The sequence below is a fragment of the Haliaeetus leucocephalus genome, unplaced genomic scaffold, assembly GCF_000737465.1.
Source record: "Haliaeetus leucocephalus isolate CR32 unplaced genomic scaffold, Haliaeetus_leucocephalus-4.0 Scaffold152, whole genome shotgun sequence".
Lineage (NCBI taxonomy): Eukaryota > Metazoa > Chordata > Aves > Accipitriformes > Accipitridae > Haliaeetus > Haliaeetus leucocephalus.
Window position 1 is genome coordinate 1243274 of NW_010972588.1, and position 20797 is coordinate 1264070.

Here is a 20797-nt window from a genome sequence, read left to right on the forward strand (position 1 = left end):
GTAAGATCATTCAATCCTCTGGTATGGATACCCACATTTGAGAGATGACCAGAACTGTGATGTAGGCACCTCTTTTACCATCTTTATAGTTTAGATACCAATTTATGGAGCTTTTTCTGGCAAAATAGCAGTAGCAGAAAAAGTGCAATTTTGAAACTGGCCCTTGGTCTAGGAGAAATTCGACTTTTGGATATAAATAGCAGCAACACCTGCCTAACCTAAATGCTCATTTTACTTTAAACTAGTTTAATTTAAGCAATAGAAGTTACACTTACTTTTAATGGGCAGCAGCTGTTCATTAAATTTATAATGACATTTAGATACCCTGGTGATAGACATTCAGAAATATCATATACATAGAGACAGAAATTCATTAGTAGCGTTACTGAGATGGCTTGGAAGTGAAATTAACTTGAACAGAGACACTTGTTTCAGCTCCATCTGCAGTTTGAAAACCCAATCTGTTTTCTAAGCCATATAAGTGCAATGCAAAGCGGTATTAGCCAGAGCCTACCCTACAGAAAGTCTGAAGAATTTTCTTTGCAAAGACACACAATCTTAGGATTTTTCTGCTAAATGATCATGGTACTACTACCACTGAAATCTATATTGGTTTCACTTTCAATTATATACAGATATGCAGATATACAAATCTAGTATAAAGATGTCTATTATTTCCACAAAGGCAGTAGTGAGTGCATTAGAGTTTATGCACGTGACATTATATGCACATCGGAGGAGCTGTTCATTTCTAATGCACCCTGGCTGTGTCCTTCTGATGCCAGATGGAATATTTTTATGAACTTCAGTAGACAAAAGGTTTGACCCACACATTAGGGACTAACACAGAAAATAATTACAGAACGCTAGTAACCGAATTACCTTATTCTTTTACTATTATGAATGCAGTCTCTTAGTCCATTAATTGCACATTAATATCCATCTCCAGTCTCTTAGCTTGGGCCTCTTCCTCATGTCAAGTCCATTTCTCCTCTCTAAAAGTAGTACTGCTGGGATCCACCTGTACCCTCTCATCTACACAAATAAGGTACATGCTTCACAGTCTGGACAACTCAGCATGGGATCCAGACTAAAAATGTTATTCCTACTTGCATGTCACCAGCATTAATAAGGTAGCCAAGGCCAAACAAGGTTGCTGTGTAAGAACCCCATGGCATTTCAAGTAGCCTGCAGTGACACCTTTGCAAACCTTTTTGACTTCAGTGGGATTGTCAGATGTTATCCTTTGCATTTCATTAAGCAAGACTGTTGATTGAACACAGGAAAGGATTAGAACATGACTGGATTAGAAGAAAACATGTAAAGTGACAGACAAGAACAAAGAGCAGCTTTGCTAGCTTGGTTCAGCAAGGGTAGAAGCAACACATTGTCATTCCCTTTAGTAGATATGGCCCTGACGATGCAGCCTACATCTGTATTATCTAACAGTGTGGATCAGTAGGAGCAGATCTATAAAGTGAAAGAGTCTGAGAACCAACATCCACACAGCACCCATCCCAGGGTTTTGTTTTCCCTTTTTCTTCAGAACAGCTCTAGTCCAGTCCCACAGACTGAAGACCTGTTTGTGGCTGCAGTACATTAGCTATACTACTAGAGAGCATTTTCCACTTTAGCTTCATGCAAAAGGAATCCAGTTCGTGTCTTCAAAAACTGTTCCATGATGGGAACAAAAGCACAGTAAGCATGAGGAGGAACATTTGTTTCAAAACACACTTCTGATCCAAAATAAAGCACTAAAGTAGATAAAACCAGATAAAGCAGATTTGTTATGTACAGAAGATGTAGCTTCACACTGGAGCTGCTCAGAGAAGGACTGCATTTGAATAGCCCTGATGAATTAGAAGCATCACACCCTCACACAGTTCTCTCTGTGCATCTCTCATTTTTCTCTGTTGAATAAGTCCTAGTGTGGCAGGAAACTCATTAGCAAATTCTTTGCTGAAGGTAATGCTTATGTAAATTGAAGACAAGCACATTATCAGGAGAATGTTTTGATTAATTTGCTGTTCATTAACTGTACACCTCGGTGACTGTATAGTAAATTCTTTTTTGAAGACAACCATAAAAATGATACACAGCTGTATTTTTTCGAGAATCTAGTGTTCTGAGAACATTTAATTACTTCTAACAAATGTTCGGTATTTGTTTACATCAGGTCCCCATTTAAACTGTGTAGCACACACTTGCAGGAGGACTGGCAATCTGAGGTCCCAGAGGGCTTCTTCCAAGAAAGCTATCATTGTGGAGCCATAAAAAGTCCTCCTGCTGCTAAAAAGTGGCCAGGGTTGTATGCCGTGTCACCCATGAATCAGAGGTAGAGACCATATATCAGCTTTTCCACAGAGAACTTATGGGAATTACTTTTTCCAGCACGTCAACTGGGACGCTTACTATGATGACCCTTAATCTGGACCATGCTTGCTTAGCATCCAATGTCATTGCAAACCCAAAGCTTTGACTCTACTTCCTTTAATGACACACATCTTTTGGTGACCTTTGTCAGAATACCTAGCTAGTCTGACTACTAAACTGGCAACATCTTTCTTTTTATCACATTAACAGGTAGGGTTTATTGCAAGGAAAGCAGCAGCAATTGAGTAGCTTTGCATTTTTTTCCCAGGGAAAAAAGAGTTTAAACGAGGGATTTCTTTCTGTCCTGCATTTGTGCACTCCTCCATTTTAAGGGGTAGTGGTGATGAAGACATCATCAGTGTTTTGACTACATATACTAGCTACAGGTGCTGTATCACAGTAAAAATAGCTGCACTAGTAACAATACTGTGCCAAGCTGGTACTAGGTAGTTATATTTGGCTAACATAACCTGCTACCAGGTAGAGTATTCTTCACTGCAGTGCTGTCATGTATCGTCATGAGAAGGCTTCTTTCATTCACTTATTGTTTCTAAGGGGAAAATGAAAGAGTCCCTGTGCACAGTATGTATTTCTAAGTTTCTAAACTGCTTTATGACACTTAGGACGAGAACACTTCTATAAATATAAGTGGGTGCTTTCTCATTGTCTCCACAGTTTGCCACCTGCTTCTTTTTTCAGCCGGTCTGCACAGAATATGATTTTCCTTTCACTTGGTTTCAGCTAAGCCTGGTCTGCTCAAAAACCTGCTCACAAGTTTCACTCAACTGCTGAGCAAAGATTGACCAGGCTGACGTACCAGTTAATAATTGACTAAAAGAAAATGGCTCTTCCTCCCAGAGATCTCCTCACTTTGCCGGTCTGTAACATCAGATAAGTGGGAGGTGCAGTGGTCTGCTACCACTGCTTCTATTCTTGCTTCTGCTGCAGCAAAGAGGGCAGTGAGTACTGACCAGCAAAAAGACATCAGAAACACAGCATGGTATTAAGAGCTCTTGCTCATTAAGGAGAACAAAGAGCCATATTTCAGGGTAACAGCACAACATCTGCCAAAAATCTACACAGAGCAGTTATAAACACAAATGAGTACTTTGTGTGTACATGCAGGTAATGGCAAACTTCAATCAAATAACTTGAGTGAGTAGGTAGCTTTCCAAACACCTCCCTTGCTTTCACCTCGAGGCACAGTGATGTGCACAAATCAAGCAGCTCAACAGCATTACCCTATGGAAATGTGTCCCCAGAGTCCAATGTTCCCTCTTCCTTCTCCAGTACCCCCAAAATGACTCATGTTAAAACCACAGCTTGTTACAGAGATAAAAAGAGCATGAGGAGTCTTGTCCTTAAATCTCCACCAATTAAGAAGGAAGAAATTTAAAGACATGATGATGGAGAAAGCCAATAGGAAACTTGGAACTCTGTAAAACATTTCTTCCTGCCTTGCTGTTAAATCAAATTAAATATTTGTTTCAGTTCTTTCTCTATAGACAGACAAGATTTGAATGCCTTCAGTTTTGAACTATGGCTATTAATACTAACAGGGGGTTAAATACACAAGGGATCTTAGACAGCTGCCCTCCAGCCCTCTCATCTACAGCCCTGGGAAAGGGAGCCTGCCTGGCTTACACAGGCTGGAAATAGTGCAGCATTTCTGAAAGAGATATGCAAAAAATGGTACTCCAGGGGCAAGCCACCTACATCAGCAAAGCGGAAAAGCCCTGAAAAAGGTGTCTTATGATTCTACCTATTTGAGACTCAGCTCAAAATCTTTTCCCAGAGAAGTAAACACTGAGGTCCACAGGGAAATGGAGGTGGCCTGTCAGGCATCAGTGTCGTACCAGGCAATCTTCTTCTGACTCTAGGTGTTACACTGGGTGCCGATTAATGCTCAGCTGGTGCCACAATATTGCTGAATTTTGCTCCGAGTTTGTTTCTTTCCTGAACTGATCACAAAACAGCCCTTTCATTCAAAGCTCTGATGGGGATCTGCTTCCCCTGTTGGTGTCTGCAGCTGTCTAAGATGTAGAGATCTGCATTTAGCTCCTGCTTTTCTCCTAACGGAGTTGAACTCTGAGCATGAGAGGGCCCTCTCTATGTATCTATAGGCTCCTTTCTGTGCTGCAAAAAAGGCATCTACTCCCTGCCGTAAAAGCCATTCATTTCTGCATGGAAAAGGGGGACAAACACTTTCTCCGGCTAGTGGTTGAGGATGCTCATCTGAGAGAGAAGACACCTGAGCACTACTGTCTATATGGGTTTTATCAAGTAATTTTCAATAAAAGACTACCACAGGTAATCTGAGGAGTACATTTTTATAACTGTTTAGGAATTAAAATGGGTTGCCGAAAGGGTTTCACATTTAGTAGCTACTGCAGATGAAACCATTTTGTCTCAGCAGGCCCACGTCAATGCAGCACTCCACACTGGCTGACGTAGCTTGTCTGGCTTCTGTAGTCCCAGCCAGAGCAGCAGAAACAGTTCAGGTTTCTCCACATGGCACTGAACTGTGTGGCACTGACACTTCCATTACTTCTGCGTAAAAGGGACCTGCTCTGAAGAGGTTTGTTTCCCACCTGAGCCATCTCATTGACACTAATGAAGTCCTGCCAGCTGACATCCCGTGCCCTTACAAGTGAAAGCAGGTGTGCTTCAGCAGGAGTGGGCCCTAAATTCAGATTATTTTTCTTCTGAGCCAATATGACAGGAATAGTCAGAAGTCTTTTGACTTTGCAGCCTGCAGTCGGACAAGTACCTCCGTTAACTTAAATATGTAAAATAATTTCCAGAAGAATGTAGTGCAGTTTTCCAGCAGTCTCAAGAATGATTAGGGACTGTACAGTTTTGAAAACAGCCCAATGCGCTTTCAAATCAGGTTTCTTGTTGCCTTCCTTAGGCCAGGCCTAGCTTAGCACGTCATGGAAAAACAAGAACAACTTTAACAAAACAAGCCTTGTCAGCCCTTCCAGTTTTCCCACTACATTTCTTTATTCCATTTAAAAGAAATTGACCTTTTTTTCTTTCGTATTGGTCTTCTATTCTTACCGTATTGCACAACTAAAAGATCTGACATCCTTAGCTTCTAAGGTATTCATTTTCACCACACTACTCTAAGAAAGAAAATCCATGAGTGGGAACTGAAGCACCACAGCTCCAAAGAGCTCCCAGAGCCATTCAGGGAGTCAGTTCAGGGAGCACTGAGCCCAGACCTCCTAAGTCTAACAGCAGGACCTCAGCTATTCAATCATCCTTCCTTTCAATAGCACCATTTTACCTGTCTGGAGATCACTTTCACATCAACAATCTTTTTAATTGTAAAAAGACTTATATGCAGTGTATATTAATTCATAACAAGAAAAACAGACTATTTTTACTGAATTATGTTCATTCCGTATCAGGTATTTACGAATACCAGAGCTATAACTCCTTATTCAATAAACCAGGTATGTATTCATTTGAATGAATGCAAATAAGGACCATTGATTCCTTTGACCCCTTTAATTCATTAGCCAGGCAGATTTGTTTTTTAGATAAAGTGGAAGCGAAAAAATATACCCAAGGTGAATTTTGAAACAACTGTGTCAAACTGAAACTGATCCTGGAGTGATCCTTATCTGCAAACTACGGGATATTTGTTCCATTGAACATCAGAAGGATAAAATCAGTCTGAAGTCTCATGTTAGTGATTGGCAGCCACTTAAGAGCCCTGCACCTGAGAACAGGCTTTACTTTATTGACCATAAAAGTACACAATGTGTCTTATCATTCTACTACTTAGGCAGCAAAATTCTTTGAGATGGTAACTTTCTAAGTTTTCCAGTCTATAAGTACATAATTTTTAATGGGCTAGTACTTTACTTAAAAACAGTCCTCAGTGCAGTCCTTGCAAGACCCAGCCATTGCATCAGTAAATATTCTGGCCATGTATTCTGACCTTTGCTTCCAGAATTGGGAGCTGGCCAAAAGGCAGGGACATGAGGTTCTAACAACCTACGTGGAAATTTTCAAAGTGCTCGGTCTAGTAAGGACCACCCTGGCGCCAAGGGCCTTACAACACAGCCCATAAAGGCTGGCTGTACAGTACGATGGTGGGGCACTTTAAAGCATTTCTCCTTGGAATATGTATGGCTCCTTTTACAAAACAAAAAAGACTTAAGAATGGGGCAGCCACAGAACTGAGTTTTTCAAATAAGCCTGCAAAATTTGTCAAGGATTGTTGTAACACAAGGCAAGCCAGGCACCTGATTCCAGAAAAAGGGAAGCTCCAGCACCACGGTCTTTACCCAGCAGCTTGTGTGAAGTGTTCACTGGACTGTAGGAGCTGGGATTAGACCTTCCTCCTCTGCCCGTGAGGATTTGAATCCATGGTGCCTCACACTTTTCAGGGGAGGAAAGCTCTCACTTTCAGGTTATTACATATTCTTGGGGTGGGGGGAACGAAGAAAGCCCACTTCCAATTTTTCCTTTCGGAGCCACTCATTTTATATACGATTATTAAATATTAATTGGCCCAAAGATAAGCATTACTCTCTAGATGCCTCTTTGGGCGAGGGGACACCTGTGTTTCAGTCCTGCCTCCTGTTACTACGTGAACAGCAGTGGAGCGGGGACAGGAAAGCAGGTCTCTCTTCTCCTGCTCTCTCTCGCTCAGGTGAGTGCCCAGCTGCTGGGACGATGCTGCTTCTCTTCGGCTGAAGGAACATGCAGCTACACAATACAGTGCCAAACAGCTGCAAGGGGAGGACGGAGGAGAGCCCCAGCCTGCGGTACCCCATCGCCTGCTGCGGGAGCACTTACCCCTGCAACTGAGTACATGGGCAGAAAGGAGAAGGCGACCCTGCTCTTCCCACTTTTGGAGATGCAGGAAGAGCACAGGGAGAGGTACCAATCCTGAAGTAAAATAGATGCTTCAGCAGGGTCCACAGCAATCGGAGTTCACTGGAGTCCAGGGCAACTGGAGCTCTGCTGGGAATTGTTCCCCTCTCCCCAGATCAATGTACCCCTCACTAAAGAAAGAGGGATTTGAGGGACAGAAATAAGGAACAGTGGCATCTAGGGCTGCACTAGCAGGTTTCCTGAGCCCAGGACAAGCAGCAGTAGGGTCTGAGATCTGGCACTCAGCAGAAGGCCTGACCTCTGGAGAAGGGGGGTCAGAGCAGAGGACCCATGTGCCCCAGCTTGATGGTTGCCTTATGGTCCACTCTAGACATCAATAAAAACATTGCTTTTCTTCCTTGGTTATTTAGCTCTGAATCACCCATGAAAATGGGAGAATATTCCTTGAAAAATTTACCTGTGCTCTTTATAATCTTATTTTCAAATGTGAGTCATAGACCCAAGTGACTTCTAGATTCTTTGGTTACGCAGAAGAAATGAAAGACAAGAGATTCCTGTGGAAAATGAGAATTTGTCACATCTATAGTACACCTGGCCATCACCCCGCAAGCCCTGATAACAGGGTTATGAGCAGGCAGAACCAGCATGGCAAGAGTTCTAGTGTCCTTCATCAGATGCAGATCACCAGAAAGAAGCTCACTTATAAAATAACAATTTAATTCAACCCTGTATTAAGCAAATATACTGGAACTATTTCTATCTACTATGTAAATAATTAACTTTATGTCATGTATCATAGAAGACTGATTAATCCTTTCTTGCATTTCATATTATCCAAGTGTCCTAAGTATGAAATAGTGTCTTGGCTGGTTTTAAGAGATACCTTTGGAAACACTGGGACAAATCTGCACACCACTATCCTCCATACAAATGCACTTCAGGCTTTACTCAAAACCCTCTGGAGGAAACAGGATTCTTTCCTTCCACATCAGACTGTTGCTTTGCAGGCAGTATTTGTACTGGCATATTTAAAACAAAGCCTTTCTAAGCTTTGTCTGCATACAAATGAGGAAACATGGAGTTTGTGAGAAATGGGGTACATGCACCAATCTTGGAGGTGTATTTACCACAGGTGTCAAAATCTTGAATATTGACCCTACAGGTCTTGAACCTGTAAATGGCAGGAAATTACAAATAATAGCAACTAACATAGAAGTGATTCCCACTTATGGCTATTTCTGAATTCCCTTCCTTTATTAGATTATTATCTTTGCTCTGCAGGAGCAGTTCTTCCCTCTCAGATCCACACTTTTTTAGCACAAGTGGGAACAAGAAACTAGCTGAACCATTTACAAGCGGGTTAGTCACTAATCCAACAGCAAATGCGGACTGCTATGCAATAAAGAAATCTAGGTTTCAAGCCATTAACACAAATATATAGCTTCAAGTCAGAGACCTCCTGGCACTGCTCGTCACTTTAATGAGGGGGCACTTAGGTGGCTTTTGTGCCACCCTGACCTAGGGGTTCACCGTTTTCCTAGCCTCCACTGCTTGTCCTAGCAGTCATTATTGCTGCTGAAGGATTTCTCTAATTACTGAGAGTCGTTTGCTCACCTAACCCAGCCACCTTGGTCCACAGAGGTGCCATGGCAGTTGTCAAAATGATTTTGCTCAGCCCGTGGATCTGCCCAAGCTCTGGATCATCTGGCTGCCAGTTAAGCTGGCATTAGGGCTGCTTTGTGTGGATGATACAGAGCCAAGCTGGGGGAGTGTTAGGGCAACAGTATTTGGGACTCCTTCCAGTGGTGTGAGATTTCTTGAGCATGGTGACCTGGTACTGGCAACAAGGTGTCTTACTGAGGCAAGGCTGCAGGAGCTGATAAAACAAGGTATTTCCTGCTAAAAGCTTAAGGACCTCTCTCCTTGCCTTCCTCCTAATTAAAAACCTGAGCAAAAACCTAGGGAGTAATTAATTTTTCTTCTTTTCTAACAACCACAGAAACTGACACATTTTAAGGTTTTTGTTGGCTTTTTTGTTTTCATATGCTTTCATAAACTAAAAAAAAAAAAAAGGGGGGGGGGGGTGTCTCCTTCCAAACACAGAATATTCTAATTATACACAATTTTTTTTGCTTAGAAAAGGATCCAGGTCCAAAGAGAGGTGAAAAAAAAACAGAAACGCTGATAATGGAGATTGAAGCAGAGGTACATCTCCCCGACTAGCACTCCCTGACAGCTAACAGCATTGCAAGAGCAATGATTTAACTCACATTTTTATAAATGCCACGTACTTAAAGGCATTAGAAAGACTTCAGAATTGTCAAGGAGAGCTACTAGAACAATTGCACTAAATTTCCTTTGACAGTTGCAAATACTTTTATTTGCCCATGCAAAATACTTACAAGTGACTACCCTAATTGCTTTGTCTCTGCTTTAAAGCAATTTTACCTGGTAAGGATAACACCTGCTAACAAAAATAGAAACCTATATTTAGGTTCTGTTACTTCATGCCTGGTTAATCTGGAGAGCATGTCCGGGAGAGCAACTGGTGTTAACCAGTCTGATAGTGTGATGCCCGCAGCAATACGAACTTGTTAATTTTAAAATAGATCTTCACCAGTAATTCAAGTTAACTGTGTCTGATCCGACTAGTTTTATCTTAGACTATTTGCTTCATTTAATCTCTTCTTTTTTGGTGCTGGGACGATTTGACCCTAATTTGATATAATGTCTTGATCATTATGTAGCCTGCATTGAATTGTAGAGACAGAGAATTTTTAGACTTGCCAAACTAATAGCTTGAGCTCAGTGGGGTTAAACAAATCATTAGATACCTAAATTTGAAGACCCTTCAGGCCCAGTTATGTGTATGTTTTGGTGGCCCTTGCAGTTGAAATCATAAATTAGCTATGGTCCCAATCAAAAAATTGTTTTATTCCACTTAGGAGGTTTAGGAAGAAGTTCACCTTCTCCCAGCTTGAGCTACAGCACACACCATAAAAAGTCCTAAAACTGATGATGATTGATAATCTTTTCTGCCTGCAGGAAAAAGCCTTCATGAAGTGATAGTGATTATCTACAGCTTCCATTTCTTTAATAGGATTTGTGTGCACTTGAGTTTTGGAAAGTCAAACAGTGTGTTCATAGGTGCTTAGATACAGACTTTGGAGCCTGATAGAAATCTCTAAATTGGAGTGTATAAGGCAATCTGACAAAACTTCTGCCAGACTTTCCTACTCTTAGGTGAAAGAAAGACGCATTTGAAAAACTGATCTGCAAAGTGTTACATTTTTACTTGTTTTCTAGCATTTGTTAACAACTTTGGTTCAAAGCACAGAAAATCACATTCGGCATCTGTTTAGCTTACGTTATTAATAAACTTACTCAACCTCAAGAGACCTTCAAAGATTTCTGTATCACAACATCAGGACTCAGAAGCCCCAAACTTTTCCTCTCTAAGAAGTGTCAAACACTGAAGAAATGAGGTTTTTAGTTTGCTGGAATTCAGGTAGAAGATGTAGCTGGTCCAGAAGCAGTCTTAAGATATTTCTTTATTATATAAACAAGCTTTGGCCCCTTTCTTCTTTAAATAAACTTTTAAAAATTAAGTTCCATGCTCTTTAGTTTTTCTCATGATGTAAGATACGCTCTCAGCAGCAGCCCTTCTCACTGGGATGGGAGGAATTGAACATTACTTGGTCCTTTCAGCTCCTGCCACCAGTGGCCCAGCTAGCTCCTCCCTGGCACAGGACACAAATGGCCATGTGTACAGGTTGCTGCACACACCAGTGGTATGGGTTGCCTGTGTGTAAAACCAGCAAGCAGACCAGTTTGATTAAATGAATCTATCATTCTGCCTCCCAAAAGCATGTTTTTTCCTTTTTCACATACATTGTGACCGTTGTGGCAGGGGAAGGATGAATAAGGCCCCAGGAGCTATGGGTCCAGGTACATTAGTTATTTGGTACATATTAGTTGATGAAAAAGACCTTTTCTCAAGGTTTAAAGACCTTCATACAACATTCAGGACTGTCTACAGACCCCTCCCAGATTGAAGTAGCTCTTTCCTATGGTCTGCACTAAAGATAAGTACAAAAATCCTGCTTGAACCTAGGCTCCCCTGCAGGGATGACCTCTGGTGGGATTTCCTGGGCCAAGTCTCAGATACCTTCTGGTTGCCAACATTTTAGGAGCACGCTGTTGTTGCTTGCTTGTGCCTGTCTTTTAAATATGCGGAGAGAGGAGATTATGAATCATTGTTACCAGTGATCTCCCCGTGAAGGAGTCACCATGAAGAAAGGTTCTGCTGACTTTGTCACCTAAAGAATCCAGCCTGCCCACTACGCCATCCTGTGAAATCAAAGCCTCCTCCCACTTTCTTGAATTGTATCTGCTTTGTACATTAGTTTTAGGAACGGATGACCTTGAAGATTTATGGGTAGCAAAAGGGAAGAATATGAGTCCTGTGTAAGAAACTAGAGAAGTCCTTTGTACTACGGCTTTTATACCAACATGTAAAGCATCAACAAGCCAGAAATACATATGTTCATTGTCGCTCCGAGTTAAAAGAAGCCACGCCCTGGCATCCAGGGAAGAAATGTGGCTTGCAAAATTTAATAATACATCTTCAGGTTACTTGAAATGTTAATTATAAACATTAAAGTTTAATCCTGGTCTATGAACTTGGCTTGTCAATGGAAAATATATGGTGAAAAAGATTGTTGTAAGTCTCTAGAAAAGTGCTGGAAAGGCTCGCTGAAGTTAGCAAACTTTTCTCAAAGCTAAAGGCTCTAAGTGTTTCAAAATCTTAAGAGCAGCCATGCAAAACACTCCTAATTCTTCCACTTATCTGTACCCTAGATAATATCACAGAGGAGCGGGGAAGAGTCAGCCCAAAAGGCATGTAGGCTATTCCTGAAATAAACAGTGCAATTTTGAATGGAAAATCAGAATGAGACTGCTTTAAAGTATGTGGGGTACCCACAGAGCAAGCTGTTGGTTAGTCAAGCTTAAGATCTATAGGGCAAATGCAGGACTTTTAAAGGAGCTCAGTGCCAGCACAGACACTTACTTTCTGGCACGTCTGTCCTTCAGTTTGCAGAATGACTTCAAGAGCAGTTACTGGAGCTCTGTCTGCACCAAAATGGGAGTAGTTTGTCTCCATACATATGGCTGGAGAAAGTGACCCCCATACTGGTGGAGGGAGAAGGTTGATCTCTTCCTGGGGCCTCCTTCAGTTCTAACACAGGCTCTGTCAGACTGCGGTGTTGCTGGTGTTAAGCTCACGTGCTTTACTATTTCTCAGTTGGTTTATTCAGTTTTCTGTGGCTTTCTGGGAGATTTTTCTCTGCACATTCTGGCCACAGATTCACATATGGTTTCAGGCTGCAGAGGATCTCATTTTGAGGGGACAGCTTTTATCTACCACTTTTGCCTTCCATGCTTTTCCATGGCATAGAGCCAAGTTCTTCCCTACCCTCCTCCAGGTTGTGGGAAGAGTAGGGATGTGATGAGAAGCAGAGGGACAGACATTTCAAAATAGTCATTCTGAAACTAAGTGACTGAATATAGCCAGCGAGGCACTGCTGAAAAGTTGTGGGAAACCTCTGGCTATTATTGTCATTCCCAGTGAACCTGGGATAGGTTGACCGCAGAAAAACTGGCACCCAGGAGCCAGCCCAGGCACCTGAATATGTGGGATTTCCATGCTTCAGGTGAAGAGCCCTACTGCAGCTAATGGTGGATCACAAGGAAAACCTGTGCAGGAATCCTGCTGGTGGGATGCTGGAAGAGAAGAGGCTTTCTGGGAGCGTCCTTATGCTTCTCTCACAAACAGACGGTGAACTAGAAACCTGGACCTGAGGTCAGTCTTGTGTTGCAATTGGAGACTGAGAGAAAAACATCTGAGCAAGTAAGTTTGTGCCCTGACAGGACAGAGGTCATTTGAAGTATTCATGACCCATTTTTCCTGTACAGTTGAGTGCAAAACCTGATCAGTTGGTATGTCCGCAACATATACTTTTTCATGTCATTGTTTTGCTTAGTTTGTAGCTATTTAAATATAGGATGAACTTTTCCTGATTTACATTGCTTCCATCTGGTCAGACTGGCAGCCCCGCTGGTGGCCACTTCTAGTCCTTAGCTGAGGAGAGAAAGCAAGCTTCCTAAAACCTTTTCATGGCAGGTACTAAATACTCTCACTCACTAATGAGAAATAATGCAGCAGGTTGGACGGCACAGCCCTTAAATTTCTGCTTGCTCCCACCCCACCGGTCTCACATGAGGCACGGTGGGAATAGCCTTGCAATCCAGGTCGATCTCGATCAAGACGCAACAAAGAACTTTGTGAGTTAGGAAAGAGGGCTGCGAGGCTAAAGTTGTAAACTGATAACAGGTTGGACACACTGCACTGTTGTGTTGTGAAAGCCTGATGTTTAGCTTCTGTTTGCTTTAACTTGCTAACATTTTCCATTCTCTGGATGTTGTAAATGTCACTTCTTTCCATGATCATGAGGCCAGGCCCTGATCTTTGCTCGGAAAAGGGTCCAGCTCTTATATCAAACTTGTTCATCATAACTTTACTGCAAACCTTGGACAATTTTGAGAAGTATTTATGTTATGAATTGTTGGAAGGAAAGCTTCTGATCTTGAACATTAGTGCAGGCAGGTGGAATGGATCGAATTTTAAAATAAAACAAAATAAATGCTTTTTAATGTATCATTTACAAGCTTCCAAGAAGCCACTTTGCTTATCAGATGCTGAAATCATTTCCAGGAGCTACTTAGAAGTAGCTGTCAATTCTCTTCAGAAGTGATATGCCTTGGAGAATTAATGAAGAGATTCCTTGCTAAATCTCTCTTTTCTGATCTTGAACTCATCTACAAAGTAAATTATTTAAATTTTTAAAGAACATTAAACTTTTTTCTTAAATAGATCAGAGGGATGGAAAATACTGTTAGCAAGTCTGCCTTCCCAATGTAATGTTCTATTTTCACACATATTTTTTAATCTGTGGGTAAGAAAGGAGATAAGCTGGTGGAAATATGAAAAGTAAAAAAATAAATAGAAGAATGCAGCAGTCTATGTAAAAAGAGCACATATCATTTGGAAGATAAATAGCATATGGAAGAGTTATTCTCCCTTTGATATGCAAGATTACCAGCGATTGATCTTCAGTGAGAGCCGTGCATAAGAATGGACTGTACAGCTGAACTACAGTTGTTCGTATTTTGCACGGAAAAAGTAAGTAGAGTTACACGCCTGCTTCTGTAGACTTCCAGTTGCAGTGATCATTTATCACACAGATTTCTGTCCATACCTTTGTTGTGCAGCAGCATGCAGTGACTGAGATCTTTATTACAGCAGCACTTACGTCATTTTTGCTGAGCTAGCTTTGAGTTCAGCAGAGTCAAAAGATAAACCTGTTCACCTTATAATATTGTTTGCTTTATTTATTGTTTTTTCCATATTACACTTTGAGACTCTCGCCATGTAATTTTATGGCTTTTAAGTTGTGTGGGTTGACCTATAACTGTAATAAAAGAATTTGGAATGAGATAACACAAGTTTTTCCATTATTTACAAAAGGTTGAAGCTACTTATTAAACACCTTCCTATTCCATAACTTTGCTAAAATGAATACTTTTTCAAGCAACTGTTGTGGTGTGGTAGACCCTTGCAGCACACAGACTGGACAGGGTAGGGCTGTGCTCTGAGCTTAAACAAAAAAACCCTTCAGTTTAAATTTTTAATTCAACCTTTCTGAAGAACACTGCATTTCTTAGTTACAAATTAACAGTTTGTTTTCATCCTGCATAACTACTCCAGGACACAGGCTGCGTTTCTCATGATTCATGCTCTTCTTAAAGAGCATTAAGTTCAGTTAAGAGGATGTACAGAGAACAGAGGGGAGCGTTTTGCTCCCATTCTGTCCACAGGGGATTGATCCACAACACCATTTCACTTGGATCCCATCACATCTAACATACCCCTAAACTGCACCCCCAAGTTTTGGTCACACAGTCAGCTTTTCCTCCAGGTAGAGTAATGCCCTGTGGATGTGCCTGGGCTGCAGAGCAGGTGTGTCCCAGGGTGCACCCCGCCACCCTGGTCCCCCCACTCACCCAAACTGCGGTACCTGTGGGTGTACTCTGGAGTTTCCTTTCAGCTGTCAGCTCGAGTTTCTTTCCAAAAAAAAGTCAGTGCTCAGGAAGTGAGGACTCTGGGAACAGGGACCACTGACACACACACAGCTCTCCTCCCATTGGGGAGCTAATGCTCAGCCAAAGCGTGCATACTGCCCCGTAAGCTAGACAGCCTGACTCCTCTAGCATGGGTAAAGTGTAAGTGTCTTAAATGAGCAAAAGGAGCTCTAAAATCGTCCCAAGAGACAGACAATCCTCCTAAATCAGGATCCTAAATTCCCAGCAGTCTCCCAGTAAGATGTCTCACAAGATGGGTCTCTGAAAGCTTCAGTAACCAATTACCAACACCACCAGTAGCACTAACATTCCAGTTAACTACTTGCTAGACTGCTAAACTGTGCTGAATTTGCTTGGAATTGCACGCAAATACACATTATCCAAACTGTAGAAAGATAATAAAAACCCAGTCTGGCATACAGCAACATAAGCCACTAAAAATCCCACTGAAACTCACTGAAAATCTAGAAAAGGACAAACACTGATGTTAATAAACTTTGGATCAGACTCTCAGAGAAAGCAGTGGGTCCAGTGCCTTGCAGCCCATCCCCACTCAGTCCGTGCCATGCAGAGAGCTCAAGGCAACAGCTGAAGATTTCCTCATGCCAGGGGTAACTTTGCCATTAACGGTAACTTCACAGTGCCTCACGCCCCGCCAGTGTAAAGGTATTACAGGATCACACTGGTGGGTGAGAGGAGCTGCTTTTGCTGGCCTGAGTTAGGTCATCTCCAAGCTGCTTTCTCCTGGTATGAGTTAGGTCATCCCTGAGGCTGTCCTAAATCTCACAGTGAGGCAGGTATTTGCCTGCAAAATACAAGAAAAAACACTGTTATGCCTTATCTTGGAAAAGACGGAGCTCAATACAAATATCCTGCCATGGTTTCACTTTCTTTCTTCTTGGTTTCCTAGTTGGTCTATAGTATTGCAGAGCATCAAACAGAACCTGTCGAACTCAGGTGCTCTTCTTGGTGGCACTGATACATCAACACTCCAGTACAGCCTTTCATGCATCCATAGCACTAACGTGTTGTTGGATTCCTACAAACAAAAAAGCTGTTCCTCAATGCCCGGAGCCGCAAGCTCTCATGCTCCCTGCCCTTGGGAATTGCTGGGCCGGAGGGAGGTGCAAGTCCAGCGCCACCCGCAAGGCCTGTGCTGGGCATCCATGTGGTCCCTGAAGGAAGGGAGATGCAATGTGAAGAATGAAATGCTCTGATGGCTCCAAGGATCTTACAGATAGGAAGACATGGCAAAGCATGGTTGCATCGACTTTGGGCCTTCTAATACCAAGGATTCTGTTGTTGAGCATTGCCTTGTCATCAGCACGCTGCTCCTTGGAAAGCTACGGATGAGACTGTAAGGGTATAATATAGGTAAAAAAGGGATGAATTAGGTCCTGGCTTCACCTGGTAGAAGGTTAAGGCTTGGGATGTGCTGCAATCTGAATTTACAAGTGGCTCACCAATTTGCGGTTTATATTAAAATACATTTCATGCCCTTAAAATTATTTCGGACAATTTTGTCTTGTGCATGAAAAATATATTTCTGTATAATGCTTCCTTTGAAAAACAGTGGAGGCTCATGTAAATCACTATTTATATAATGTATTTTCTGTGCAAATAGTGGTTTACCATAATGACTGTATAAACCTAGGATGGCTTAAGATAGAGTGTGCACTTCAATGCTGCATTTTCTTTTTCATTTTTAAAGAACACAAATACTGAATGAAATATAGATAAGGAGAAAATAAGCAATAAATTATTCTGCAGTGTTATCCAAGTATTTTGAAAAGACACATTCCTCCACTACCGCCAGCCACGCTTGCTGGCAGTTGCACACAACTTGAAGCTGCCTTCTAGAACCCAGGGCTACCTCTGCAAATTCTGCTACAGCCCAAACCAGATACCAACACTGTTGCAGTTTTTAAAACCTTATCCCCCTTCCAGTTATGATGTTTCTCAGATACATGTTTTAATGTGGGAGTGTATAAAAGTGTAAGAGAGACTTTTTCCATATCATATAATCATGAAAAGGTTATAATTAAAATCTAGGGAATCACTTCTTTCAAAATGGTTCTCTAAAGGAAGGCAGGACTGTGGCAAGGAATAACAGCTAAGGAACAGAATTTCCTTCTACATCTTTCAAGACTCTGCTGCTAATCATCACTAAGCGTTAAATGGGAAAGAAGTTGATAAGGAAGTCCAGCCAGACCTCAAGATCACACATGAATTTGTCCTTTCAGAAGAGAGGTGAGAAAACAGTCCCTGCCTTTGATGTATTTTCTGATGGTGGACTGAGAATAACTGAGTAAATAACTTCTGTTGTTCCTGCAGACCATTTGTGTTGTTCATGTTTCTCATTTGAAAGTTCTTACATTTGGGTTTCTTTTGGTGTCTGCTAATCAAAATCCAAGCTTGTGATGCTGAAATATTGGTGCTTTCTGGATAAGAATTACTTTTCTTGTTATTTCTTGCTTTTACTTGGGGGATATTTTAGGTTGTATTGCTATTATAATTGGCATATTTGATTTCCACACGTCTTGAGAAACCCTTGGGATATTACAGCTAGATGCTCTTCAGAGAGTGAAGACAAAAGTCTGGTAGTCAGAATGAGGAAGTCTCAGAGAACCCATATACAAAAAATTATTAATGAAAAGCATTTGAAGAACAGCTATGAACAACAACTGTTTTCCAAGAAAATCATAGTCACTTAGATTCTGGGTCAAGTTCCCAGCTGGCTTCAGTGTAGCATTTCTGACTTCTGCCAGATATGGATCTGGCTCATTTTTTGTAAGGACAACTTCAAGTAGCTCTAGCTAAAATGAATGACAAGGCTTAGGCTTCTCAGTGAAGTAATTCATTAATCAATGTGTATATATGCATATCACCATACATATAATTTCTGAAAATATGAAGAACTTTGTCCTTGTATAAGGCCCTCTAGAGTCACTAGAAAAATTTGCATGAACTTCACTGGGTTATGGATCATATCCTGCATATATGTCCATTTTTAAACCTTTTCCAGTGCTTCCTCTTTCAATGGAAATTAATAGCTTCTTGGAATCGAAATGACCAGTTTCCAACTTAGTTTTGCATAAGGAGCAGAGTCCAGTGGGATTAAATATGAATGGTGTCTTGGTAATTCATTAATCATGAAAATATGGTGTGCAGTTAGTTACATAAGTGATTATTTTTGCATGGAAATGTCTGCTACTTTTATGCCCATGCAGGATCACTTCAAGTGCAGCAGCAAGAACATACAAACGCATTCACCTCAATATACTGTTTTACAAAGAATGCACAAAGATACATAAATGTTCTGTAGACAGTACTGATTTTGTAGATGTTAGCATAATGAGAGGTCAGCGTGTCCAAGTGTCCTACCTGCACACGATTATACATGTTCCTGGTGGGGAGAAGCAGCATATTTTGAAAGTTCATGTGAGACTTTCTTCAAACCCTCCTGGCCACTTATGACCTATGTAAAATACTTTATTCTGAGGACTTTTGAAAATGTAAACATTACAGCTCCTGTTCATTTACAAGTCTGAGCAGCCAGATGAGCAAGGTTGGGCTGGCCTTCAACAATGCTGAATTCTTCTCTCACATTCAGCTAGAGAATTCTGGGTCAGGGAAAAGTAACAAGCACAAGATTTGATGTGCCATTGGAAAATGGTATGTAGCGGGGAGCAAATCAACGTAAGATGCAAGTCAGAGGACTGTTGAAACAGGTTCAGTGCTCGGTTTCCATTCGTGCAGGATTGCTGGAAGCTGAAATTCTGCACTGAACAGAGTAATTCAATACACTTGGCAAATGTAAGAAGTTGCCTCACTGGCACAGACCTCTTCTATCTAAAAATGATAGAAATGCCAGTTCCACCTTTGTCTCCTTCCAGTGCCCTTGCGTCACTGGCACCCCGTTGTCTTTTCCAAGCACGAAGGATAATCCCAGGCCCGAGTCACTCTGCTTCCGCTTGTCAAGGCCAGAGCTCTGCCATGTCCCTGCTCCTGCTAAAAAAACCCTCATGAATCCTCTCTTCTCTTGTCATCATTGCTACTTCATAGAAATGCATTAGTTTCAGGTTTTTATTTTTGAGAGAAGATGTAGGCAGATTACAGAAGTTTCAGTATCTGGCTACCACTGAAGTCTACCACTCTGAGAAAGCCATGCCCAAAAAACAGTTCCTAGATGGGAAATTGACCCAGCCATGGGTTTTTTAATTTCTTTTTTACATGGTGAAACACAAAGCCTGATTGTAAAGAAATATTTTAAATTTTTTCAGTCCTTTTGCAAGTGTGTAATGGTATTTGTGGCTGTAAAGCTATTCTGAACATTTTTCACTAATACTTACAAATATTTTGAACTGAAGGGATTAATTATCAGATTCTCATGTCTTTCGTCTTAGCTGCTGCTTTGTTCAGCATCTCACAAAACACAGATCAACATGATGTATCTCTTGAAGAACTCACAGCCAAACGGCAGCAACAGAATGAGAGAAAGCTGCATATAACAGGTGGAGAAACAGGAGAATGGAAAGATGGAGGGAATCAAGTATAAGGTCTCATGATTACTTAATCACTATGCCCACATCTTGTTCCATAATGCATACAAGATTTCAGCCACCCAATCTACTGAAATCCCTCTCAGGACATGTCAGTCCTTAACTAAGCATCCACCTCTCATCCTGCTGGGTTAACCATCCCCCTTGGCATTTTGCTGTCTTCTGTTCCACTTTATCCCATTGTTTTTTTATTCTCACGCTATATGTGAGTCTTAACATACTATTGTCCTACTGTTGCTCATGTCAATCACTTAACACGTGGAGATCCCTGGGTTTTCCAGCTGTTCCTATTCCCCATCCTTCCTATACTACCTACTGTATTTGGCAATGTCCTGTCAGCCGATCATCTTGACCATCCAACCATGCTAACAGAATGCAGCCTCTGAGGGATATTGCCGGAAGGACAAAGGCAGTGTCGGTGGTTCAGAGTACCCAGGCAACCCTAATGACTAAACTGAGTCATCCCAAAAGGGACTTAATCATTATTACTGGTACGATACCATGTTACCCCATGACAAAAGCAAGCTCTTCGGTAAGCTGCTCTGTCGCCTCCCACCACCAACCCACTGCTATGGGAGGCCAAGTCTGCAAAGCTGGTCTACCAAAAAACATTCTCGCCCAGCCAGAAGTGACTGTGGTGGTGCCCCTCACACCTCCGCACTGGGAAAGAAAGAACTTACTCATGAAGTCTTCCATCCTTACCTGTTGGGATGACATTACCTCCTAGGGCAGTGCATTTAAATCTACCGTGCCTGTTCCCATGCTATCTCAACGTTTCGGGGGGACTGTCCCCAGAGGGCTCAGCCGCG